Source organism: Ixodes scapularis, unplaced genomic scaffold (assembly GCF_016920785.2).
Source record: "Ixodes scapularis isolate PalLabHiFi unplaced genomic scaffold, ASM1692078v2 PGA_scaffold3__209_contigs__length_174095766, whole genome shotgun sequence".
Taxonomy (NCBI): Eukaryota; Metazoa; Arthropoda; class Arachnida; order Ixodida; family Ixodidae; genus Ixodes; species Ixodes scapularis.
Window position 1 is genome coordinate 33,341,046 of NW_024609868.1, and position 12,342 is coordinate 33,353,387.

Here is a 12,342-nt window from a genome sequence, read left to right on the forward strand (position 1 = left end):
CGTTATTTTCTCGCCCTGTCAAGCGCAGGCGCTGCACCAAACTGAGCAGAAGCAACCTACAAGAAAATTCCTCCACACGTTGCTGTGCCGGCGTGAGTGCTGAGTGCCTCATTTCACCGCAAATCGGAATAAAACACGCAAATATTGGCCGCGAAGACTGCCGCTTCTCTATGAAGCCCCAAAAAAGAAGAAAAAAAAAGTGCACTTTTTTTTCTTGGTTTGATGAAATCTGTCGGGCGTTCTTCCGCGTTCCGCATTGGTTGGGTTTTCTCGTTTTCTTGTAGATTTTCTAATCCCTCATTGTACTCGCTCTTTCCCCCTTAGAACGAGCATCGAAGCAAGCTTAAATGTTGGAACACGCGACTGTTTGCTCCTCTTGTTAGTTTTTGGTAGATGGACAAAGATAAAGAAGCGGACAACGGGCAAGCGAGCTATTTTCCTATGCTACAGTCGCAGGTATTGCAGCCAGCCTCTAGGGAGGGGGAGGTGGGCAGAGCGATATTAGTGTGCCCATCACATGTTGGTTCCCAGATGTGAACAACGTTAAAACCAAGAAGAAAAAACTACTCTGCGTGCAATTCACGCGAAGGTTCGGAAGATATATTCTAAATGCGTAGCCTCCTTTGATTTTCTTTTGTGCGTGTGTGTGGGTGTGTTTGCGGGGGAGGGGGGGGGGGGGGAGTGCGCTCTTTGATCTTTAAAGCAGAAGACACCGAAGGGTTATGTACAGAGTACCCTTTCCCGAGAAACTGGCCTTTGTCAACAATAGCCTCGAGGTTTCTCGAACACTCGTGAAGAAGTAAGTACGGAGCTCGCCACAGTGCAGTACAAATTAAAGGGATACCGAACCAAAGAATTTAGTGCCCATAATAAGTGGCGCACGTTCTTTCCGCGAGCCAGCAGCCGCCGGTGTGCGCGGGCACACGCAACGAAAATGACGTTAAAGACCTCCATTTGCGCTTAAGGGGACAGTGAAATGCATGGGCTTCGGGCCAAAGGAAAATAAAGAGAGGCTTTTCATCTCTACAAGTGAGAGCTACGTGCTTATTAGACAAATTAATCGCTTACCTTTTACACCAGACACCACTGTGTAGATGAAAAACTTGTCTTTAATCGCTTTTGGCCCGAGGCCCATACATTTCACTGTCATCTTAACTGCGAATGGAGGTCTCTGACGTCATATTTGTTGCGTGTACTCGCGCACACCGGTGGCTGCTGGCTCGTGGAAAGAACGTGCGCCACTTATTATGGACACTAAATTCCTTGATTCAGTATTCCTTTAAGATGTTGCATGCCCATATCAAATAAGGTAACAATATTGATCGTATGGCGTGCAAGGTCGTCTTCTATTTGTGCACATCGTGCGTCTGTTTACCGCGCTCCCACGTGTTTACGTGATTTTGTTTACTTTCGGTTCCTGCAAACGACAGTGTGGATTTGGCTACCTCGACAGGGCGCGCACTCCATACGCACCGGGAGCTTCAAAAACGCATTGAGTGCGAGTTGCGAATATAATATTATACCTCTGCAGCCAATGAGATCCCAACATCAGCCGATAAGAATACCAAAAAAACATTCCAAAAGCAAAATTAAAAAGATACGTGAGCACAATAAGCCACGTTTTAGTGTTTAAACCTATCGATGGCTACACAGGCTACTTAAGTTGCCCCGGTTAATTGACGCCTTCCCTGTCATAATTTATTCTTTTAAGGAAGTTCGTTCACACGTTCTGAAACACGTGCTCGTGCTGGAAAACGCGCCTTTCTTTTTTTTAATCTTTTAACACTACATTGAGAGCTTCAGAAGCTCAGAACGTTGCTTGTTCTGTTCACGCTCTTGGCATCGTAATTCATTCTTCAAAGTTTTTTTTTTCTTACCGGCGAATGCCGCAATCGTTTTAGCTGCAGAGGAATAGTAAGATGCACGTACTTCGTCACGCTCTGTACTTCTTGAGCTGTCAGTGACTACATCCGTTTATTTTCTTCACTTGTTCTTGTATTTATAAACCTGTCACTACCACTATATATGTACTTATTTTATTTCCTTTATAATGAATTATCCGGCTTCATTTCTGGGACTACCCCTTTCTCAATATAAGAGACCTCTATTTGTTTTGTTTTTTGTTTTGTTTTTTGCAGGTGGAGATTTAGAAAGCTTATGTTTGGAAGCTGAAATAAACTATTTCCCGACATTGTACAAGCTTGGTTATGTTGACCAAGGTTGGTGAGCACAGAATGTGTGATAGGCTTTCCAGGGATGAAGAAGGGCGTGTGAACGGCACCGGCTACCGAAGATTAGCACTCATTTTCCACATACGCCATGAACGCAAAGCAGACTTGTACGTAGTTCGACTACTCTACTCAAGTTACTGTAGTTTAACTAGTTTTCTGGGCAGTTTAGTAACTTTCAATCACATTTTTATTTCGGTAATTTGTAGTTTACTTTAATTACCTTTTCCGAGTAATTTCTACTCAAATTACAAATCACTTTTGAATTTTAGTGATAAATTTGCTGGCCAACAATCATTCGTGCACAAAAATAGATAAGATGTTGGAAGATCAGCTGATATTTGCAAAGAGGGGGAAGCATGCTGCGTTGGCAGGGTGTGTGTGTGTAAGGGGGGAGGCTGGTTTGGAAGGTCCGAATCCCGCTAAACGTTTTACGAGCCTCCCACTGCAAAAACCCTGCTACGAAGCGCGGGGAGCGGACAGACACTTTGCAAGTGTGGCTCGGTAAATGCAAGATTAACGCCGAAGACGGGCATTTCTTTGTGTCCTGAAGCTCAAGAACACTTGACGTATTTAAAGAAAGGGTTGCCCCCCCCCCCCCCCCCCTTCTCCCCAACGTAAGACTCTCGCCCACTACTCGAGGTGCACACACCGCAGCCTCACTCACAGGAGTCAACAAAATGCAGCACCCGCTCCAGCTCCCGTAATTTGTGCTGTACTTGAAGGACCGCGTGCTAAAGGGCAATGCATAGGCGACCTCTTTGCGTTGCCTTTCCTCCCAAAACTCACCATATGCAGGTCTTCCAAGATTCAAAGATCGTTCAAGAAGCTTAATAATTCCAGTAACGTTTTTGCAAAAAATGACAACAAAAAGAAACAAGTTGAATTGGGAAGTACTTTAAGAACATGGTACTTAAAGTACTATTTCAAGTAGGATTATAAAACTTGGACTTTACTGAAGTACATTCTCTGAGCATGTACTTGTACTTCACTAAAGTATTTTTTCGGGTCACTTCTGAAGAAAGTAAAATTCCCGACTTCAAACTACATTCCCCAAATTTGGAAAGAAAAAAAAAGGCGCATCATCATGTGAAAACGCGCTATCGTCTTTCAAGACGTAATCTGCTCATTTTCCTGACCGAAGTAATGGAAGCCATAAGACCGATACAAATATGTGCCTTATACGTGTATTGTGTAAAATAGTTCGTCAGCGAGAGTAAAACAACTACTCTGTTGCGACTTGACGTTACACAACATTTGACGCCAGTTCCGAAGAAAACCGATGCTCCTCCGATTACACCTGGAGCAACGCATACCAGTTAAAATAAATTATAAAATAGGGTATGGAAGGGCATCATGAAACATTGTGTTAAAAAGTATTTGTACTTCACTGTAAAAGTATGTTGTATTTATAGTACTTTACTTTACGCACATTGCACTCGGTGTACTTACTCTACTTGAAAAACATATCCTCTAATTGACTTTGTGCTTCAAGCTATTTTTAGATGTACTTTACGCAACACTGTAAACAAGCAAACGCTGTCTACCAAATCAAGCTCTGGCAGTGCTAAACCTCAAAGTAGAAATGATACATTCGCAGTACATCACTGACCACAAAACAAGAAGTACAAAAATTAATCGCACAGAAGCAGAACCACCTATTAGAGCATTGATGTGAAAGCACAGGCAACTTTATATTTGTCTAGCAGAATTGCGCTAAGGGATCAAAACATTTATGGACTTTCTTGTTACTATAAAATATATAAACTTAAATTCAAAAGTAATTCGCTACTCTGTTACGTAAGTTAGTAATTTACTCCATTACTCTCAATTTGAGTAACTTCTACTCTACTCAAATTACTTTAGAGACGAACACTCAGTTACCTAACTTAATTACTTTTTTTGAGCAACTTGTACATGTCTGCCGGAAAGTACGCAAAGGGCGCGACAACGCCAAAGAGTTCGCTTTTGCGCGTTTCATACACCCGTCTGGTGCAGTGCCACTTAGATGCGCGGTCAACCTGTGACTAGTTCCTGGCCAAGCTCGAGTGGGTGGTCTTGGTTACTGACGGGGAGTCAGCGGGATGGGTGGACGGGGGGCAGGGTCTGATGATACAGCTTGAGGCCATGGGTCACAGCATGGGACGCCGGCTTCTACGTGGATGGGACTTTCGGGCACCCCCTGACAAGTAGCGTTTGTTAGTTAATTGAAGGGCGCAGGGTGCGAGGGAGGACCCCTTTTTATTTTTGAGCGGGGCGCGCGTGGTATGTTTGGGAGTATGCACACGTGCGCGCTAAGTTCTTCGCGAGCAGCCTGGTATGTTATGGTGTGTGTCATGAAGAATTCCTCTGGCACCAGAACATTGACTGATTTTTTTAGACATCGGCTGAGCAAGTGTTCAAACAGATGTAACCTTCGTGGTACCGTTCCTCCTTACACGCCTCAAGCATTGTGTAAAAAGGTTGCGCGTGCAATCGATATTGTAAATATATAGCAAATAAACATTTTTGATACAAAAAAATTCCCTTGAATTGGTCAGTTGGCAAATCACTTGGTTCACGCTCTCAAGATGGTGACTTCAAATCCTCCTATGGAGGGGACTTTTCACGTTGTTCACTATGGGCGTAACTCTTTTCGGTGTCGATTTTCGTTACAGCCGGCCGTTACACCCGGCCATTACAACATAATGTTACAGAACTTCGTGAAAATCGGCCGATAAAACACATTCTGTCTGAACAATATAGAAACATTTATATTCTGTAACCCACCAGTAAGAAAAAAAAAATACTATATCCTTTGGTTGACATGAAGCTAAGCGAAGGTATACGGTACTTTTGCAAAAAAAGATATTCCTATTGTTGCGTACCTGGGTTTCACAAAACACTAGAAAAGAACACGGATTGTTGCTGAGATCAAAAACAATACCCTAACAAAACAGAAAAAAAAACATGTTTCGTTTACTAAAAGTCTAAATCGCAACAGTAATGTGGTGCGGAGTACTCATTCCCGAGGCCACAAAATAGAGACCGACAGTAGCTTTGCGAAGTATCTACAGGGTGTCCTAAAAAACAAATTAAGAGGGTTTTGTTCGCTGCAAAAAAAATTAACTGTGCATCGCCGAACGCTCATTCTCCGCCGAAAAGGTAGCGCTAGAGGTCCGAACCAGATTCCAAAGTTTCAGAAGTCACCGTTACCTTAATCGAAAGTAATAAGTGATTTTATGAAAACTTCAATTGGAAAATGGGACCCATTTTCGCCTGTTTTTGGTTTCTGGCGCCATAGAGCTCGATGTATTCGAGAGCTCTGTCGGACACCATTTTCGCATTGACATTTTTTAGAAAATCACTTATGACTTCTGAATAAAACATCGGTTCGCGCTGAAACTTTTGAATCTGGTTCGGACCTCTAGCACTAACTTTGGGCGAAAAATAAGTGTTCAGCGATGCGCAATTTAATTTTTCAATAAACAAAAAACAAAAAAAAACGTAATATTTTTGGAGGGACACTTTGCACATCACGAGTCAACCATTTTTGTGCCGTTGTTTATGGGGCTTTCACCGGCAATTCTCTAGCTGTGTCGAAACCCGACTTTGCCGATGCAATCATTCGCTTCGGGAACAGCGTGGCATCGACCTTAAATAAACCATATAATTAGGCACCCCTCACGAGAGCGCCATCGCTGAATAGTGAGTGAGTGAACGAGAGAGAGGACGTACGGCCCTTTCGCTTCATTTACGGGTCCATATAGTCGAGGCTAATTAACGTTCCATTAGTGACTAATGTCCCGCGAAGCGCTCGGTGTCCATTCAACCGCGTGAACTCCCTTGCGCAGCTGTCTGAATACAAGAGCTGGGTAAACGCATCAACTTGGAGCACACAAAATGAATGTAACCGGTCTGATTTACGCCTCCGTCCGCCTCTAAATTAAGACTCTCGTCCCGTAAATACTGCATTACGGCCCAACGTCGCTTTCGACATCAAAGTCGACCCTTGGCTGTCGCTCGAAATCGAAAGAGCGTTTTGAGGTTACGACCTCACTCGCGTAAATTTATAATTCAGCACACGCGGTCTAAACATTTAAATTTCTTTATAATTTCCACTGATCGGCTAATCGCACACTTAGCACCCATCGACTCGTTGATATTAGTAACCACCAACGACTAGAATCACATCCCTCGGTGCCGTCCCTGGAAAACCCCTTTTTTATAAAGCTGTTATTGCCTACATTCATACTTTCGTACTATATTGCGTGTCTTAAATACCAAGGCTGGATCTAAAATATGTCATAAACATCGGCGCCTGCAGGTATGCAATCTAAAACGTTTGTCAAAGGTGTAGTTCACATGAGGAATTTACACTGTAAAATTTCAAAGCGTAGCTCATTTTCTGTAAAAAATAGGGCCAAAAATCTTGCCAGGTTCAACGGCGGACGGCATCGCAGACGACCGAGTCTAGTGGCGATTGCGTTTGGTGCACGTATTAATAGATGGTGTCGGGAGCAGCGTCGGAATGTGTAGCCGACCAGCGAAAGAAAAAAGGCAATCGACGCCCAAACGAAATTCGTCGGCAGCATGGGCGCCGTCAGCATACAACAGCGTTTTTTTTTTTTTTACTTTTGTTACTGCACGTTTCGCCAACATTGCCGGCTTGACTTTTTAAACCAAAGGTACATTGCAAAGAATTATGTTCATCTTTGTAGGCCTCGGTAGCCGCGAGGTGTTTCGATAAGGATGTAGCACCATCTATCAATACGTGCTCCAAACGCACCCCGCCTATCGACTCGGTCGTCTGCGTCGCCGTCCACTGTTAACCCTGGCATGTTTCATGGCCGTATTTTTTTTACAGAAAGAAAGCTACGCTTTGTAATTTTAGAAGGTAAAACCTACCTGAGAGCTACGCTATTGACGAAACGTTGAGATTGCAACGTGCGAGCGCCGATTTCCACGGCATATTTTAGATCCAGCCTCGGTAGTTCAGGAAAAGTGAAGTGTGCTCGAGTACAACATTGATCGTCGCTGAAGTCACTTTGAGTGCACTTTGGCTGCGTAGCCCAGTCAGTACGTACTCTGTAGCCCAGTAATGTAACCACATAAAGTTGTCCACGAGTATTGCATGCAAGCACGTTCCGCGCACGCGTGAACATAGCTTTGACAAGCCTGTATTGGCACGCGCTTTCCTCCACAAGCTGAGACACGGCCAGTCGCCCCGCTTGAAATCGTCTATTAGCGACTCCGGCGAAATCTATGGCACCTAGCGGCTAAAACAGAAAGATGTGGCAGCTGGTCATGGCCTCCGAAATTCTTGGCGCGCAGGGATCACCTAAGGCCTTTCCAAACAAAACACGTGGAAGCGAGCCTGAATTACAGAGAGTTTTCAAATTTTGGGTTGGGGTCACCTGGTTCATGGGCCGCCTTTGCAGTAAGAGCTGCGAGGAGGTGACGAAAACTAATCCAGGAGGATTCATTGGTGGATTTGTCGGGAATGCGTTAGCATGACCCTTGAAACGCCACACAGGTTCCCCTTTAGGAAACTAACGCTGACCACTTCACCTTTTTCTTTTGGCTTTCTCTTTGCTTCATTTATTAATGCTGCCTCCTTTTGGCCCAGTTACAGGGTCAGTAATTAGTGTTTCCCAAAGGAATACATATGTGGCGTTTGTCAAGGGTCGTGCTAATGGATTCCCCGAAAATCCACCAATAAATCTTCCTGTAATTTGTGTAACCCCTTTTTTTGTACTCTGCGTGTTATAGTACGTCGACGCGCTTGGATACGATCATCCAAATCACTTGTGAAAACAACCACATCCATACCACTCGTGGAAGGAACCACATCCACATTGCTCGTTGAGTGAACCGCATCCATCCTTTTAACTACACATACACATCACAGTCCACGCACCGCTACTACGGAAACACAGAGCGAAGGCCAACCGGAGACAGCGGAGCGGTAACTGAGCACGCCCCGCATACCACCGCGCCGTGGCGCAACATCTCCTAGATAACAAAGCCGTAATATTGAATTATATGTCGTCATCAGAGAAGGCCGACGCTGGACACAGATTGGACGCGACGAATGTGTTAAAGTTCGGCTCAAACTTCACTCGAGGCAGAGCACTGACGCACCACCCGTTCCCAATATGTGCCCAGCGTAGGCCTGAAACATCCTCATTCAGCACTACGGCTTTGTTATATATAGGAGGTATTCCGCGGCGCCTCCTTCTTTTTGGCTGCGCGCCAGCGCTGCGCGTAACTTTGGCAAAAACGAAAGAGCTCGTTTTGGTGAAAACCCGGCGGTGTCTGTTGGTTTGTCAGCGCCGGGAAGAAAAAGAGAGGTTGTCGCATGCTCACGTCAGTGCTTCAAACGAATGGCAGCGTCGCACGCGACAATAATAAACGAAATCGACATCTGGGCTTTCGTCAAAACAAGTGTTCTAATGATAGCACATTAAAAAAAATACGGTGTGTGGGTATGTTTATACAGCCTGACCTTCAACTGCCTCAGGGGGCGACTTGTCTCTCAGCTGTAGATGAGAAATTTAGCCAGTGCAGGAGGCGTCCGCCATTAAACTTCAAATGCTCCCCACTCTCTGAGACGGATCTTCTCTTCAATCTATGCTTTAGACTAGGTGGCCCTCGTTGTGTTTACGCTTGTTGTGCAAGTAGCGTCATATACGCCAGTGAACCAATCTCGTGTCTCTAGCGGACCTTCGAAGCAAATGGCGGCGGAGCACTTGCTCGTGGCACGTGCCTCGCGAGCTTCTACAACAATGGTAGGCCTTACCTGTTGTAATGTATCCCGGGCGGAGCTCAAGCCACGACACCGAGGAGCGTCCAGATGTGCGTTTAATGGCGCCTGGAATTGCAATGCCCGAGCACCCGTGCAGTGCCCAGGTCCGTGCTCTTGAAAAGCGCGGGATATGCGCGTGTGCCCGGTGACGCCAACTCTTGGCCGCCAGCTGATACATGACACTTCCCCCTCACTTGGCTGAGAACCCGAATCTTTCTGGCGGCCGTCGTACGCGAGTGCTGGTGCGTATGATCGGCTGGGTGGAACATGAAGGTCCTGTAGGTTGTGTAGGAGCAGTAGCCGGCCCTTGAGGGGTGATTGACACCTCACAAGGCTCCATGGCCAAGTCCCACACAGGTGAAGGTGTAGTAGTCGTTCTGCGCAGTGGCATGGAACTTCTAGGTCGTAAATGTTCCATATGTCGCCGTGTCTGCCCCTGGTCGGTGTCGATCATCCACGACCGAGGGCCGAGGCGTCTAGTGATGGTACCCGCCATCCATGTGCGTCCACTTGGAAACTTGCGAATCCAGACTGCTTGTCCCACCAAAAATGCTTCCGCGACTGTCGAACTCGTGGGTTCATAGTTGGGTCCGTGGAGGAGTCTCTCGAGCGGAGACGGCAATTCTCGGCCAAGTAGCATCCACGCGGGAGTTTTTCCCGTCGCTGTGTGTACGGTAGTGTGCTGCTTGTATAAAAAGCGTGCCAACGTACAGTCCAGCGTGCCTTTTCCGCCCTTCGCCAACGCCTTCTTTAACTGTTGGACCATTCGTTCAGCTTGGCCGTTAGTTGCAGGGTGATAAGGGGCGCTGGTGACCGTTGCGATGCCGTTGGAGGAGTAAAATTTCTTAATTTCTTCCGATACAAAGGCGCTCCCGTTGTCGGACATTACTTTCCGTGGTATGCCAAAGGTTGCAAACACGCTGGGCACTTCTGAAATAACCGTAGATGACACCATATTCCGAACTGCGCGAACTTCTAGCCATTTGGAATACGCGTCAACAATTATAATGTAGACTTGCCCCTCGATCGGCCCGGCAAAATCTAGATGGATGGTGTCCCATGGTGCCGTAGGTCTTTCCCAGGTTAGGTTTTCGGCCTTTGGTACTGCCCTCTGATTCACTTGGCACGTGTCACATTGAGCTACACAGAGTTCAATATCTTTGTCGATCCCAGGCCACCACAAGTAGCTCCGAGCGTATGCTTTCATGGCAACGATGCGCCGGTGCCCCGCATGTAGAAGTGCTATGGCCTCAGATCTCATTGACGCGGGAATTACCACGCGCGATCCCCAGATGAGACAAATACGATGAATCGACAATTCTGCTGCCTTGAGTTTGTATGCGACGAAGCGATCACCGTCCAGCTTTCTCACTTCGCCATGTTTGACCGCTTGGAACACCTTAGCAAGTATGGAATCCTTTGCTGTGTTGTCCGCCAGTTCTGTTGCAGTCATGGGAGGTTTCGTGAGCGCTTCCAACATCAAGACATCAGAATTGTCAATTCATCGTACAATTCATTACACCTGTAAAAAATGAAAGATGTTTACAAAATCTGCAATGCCGAATTAGAACGCAGCTCCTGAGGAAGTGGAGAGGAGGGTATGCCCTGCTTTCCCTCTGCACGCTCCCCTCTCCTTTCCTGCTTCCCCCCCATTTAGCGGGTAATTTTCGCTAATTTTCCCGCTAAATTAAGCGAAAATTTCCCCGCTAAATATAGCGGGGAAATATTCCCGCTAATTTTAGCAGAGAAATTTTCCCGCTAAATTTATCGGAGAAACTGAATTGGTGTTGAGGTCCCCCACGTGACGCCAATTTCTCTTCCCCGCTAAATTTCGCAAATAATTGTCCGGCAAAATTTAGCGACAAACTTTTTTCCTGTAGCATTTAGCAGAAAAATTTTACCCTCCTGACGTCACGTGTGACGTCATTATAGGAGACGTCTCATAATGAAACGCGCGGTTACGCCGACGTCAATCAATCAATCAATAAATAAATAAATAAATAAATTTTGTTTGCGTTTGTACAATAATACAGGCACTGGAGGCATGAACAAGAAGAAGACTGATGTCGGCTTGACGAAGTTCACGCCCCCTCGACGCCGCTCACCCCGGGAACGGGCCCTAGGAGCCACACTCGAAAAGCGCATTTAGCAAGGAGCATCTAGGGGCATTAGGTATGAGAGAGAGAGAGAGAATAGTTGTTTATTTACAGTCACGAAGAGGTCAACCTGCTTAAAAGCTGATTTGCTACTTCGTAAAGGAGAGGGGGTAGCGTGGGGGGAGGGGGGGGGGGGGGGGGGGGACAAGAGAGGAAAGAAAAAAGAGAGAAAAAAAAGTAAAAAAAATTTATATAAAATAATACGTATTTACATTATATACATCAACTCCTATAGCAGCTTTAATAATCGAGTTATGAGAGAGAAAATGAATTAGTGCTTTCGTGGCCTTATGTGCGTCTCCAGACGTTGACCACGGCCCAAGAAGGTGGTGCAGTTCAAGTTTTTCATTTGGTCCTAGTCCTAGCTGTATTTTTAACGGAAGAACATGAAGAGCACATGGGTGATTCTTCCTTGCCAATAAGATGGAGGTATTTCTTCGTATATGCGACGTTGAGACGCAGTCGATGAAGTGTTGTCTCTTGAGCTCCTGAGAGGCCTCGCAGCATGCTAAATTCTAATTTGGGGTCAATGTGTTTTAGGTATTTCTAGTAATGATGTGGGTCTGTCCATAACGACGATGTTATTTCCCTGCCGATTGTTCGAGTGACAGTGTTGGAATCAGTTCTTAAAAATGGAATGAAGAAAGTAGCAGTTTCTTTGTGAGCTTCTCTGGCTGCGTTGTCTGCACAAATATTTCCAGTAATCCCGCAATGCCCTGGCACCCACTGGAGAACTATATTGTGCCACTTAACCAACGCATTTTGGTGGATCTCCAGGATTGCGTGAATAAGTTGTAGGTTTGGACTTTGTTTACGAAGTGGAGAAAGAGCTAGAAGAGCAGTCTTAGAGTCGACGAATATCACCCGTTGGTGTGGATTTTGGAGAATAATATGCTGCATGGCTATTCTGATCGCCGCGAGTACCGCAGCAGTCGAGGACGTCATATGACTTACTTTTGCTTTAATGGTTGTTTTGGTTGATGGAATATATATACCGATAGATGAGGAGGTTAGAGTGGTAGACCCGTCCGTATTAATATCCACAGATAGTGAATAGGTTCGATATATATATTCTAAGGCTCTTTGTGTAATGACGGCGATTGATGTCTCTGCTTTTTTTTCCCTATACCTGGAATGTTCGCTATAATGTCTGATGGGGGATACATCCAAG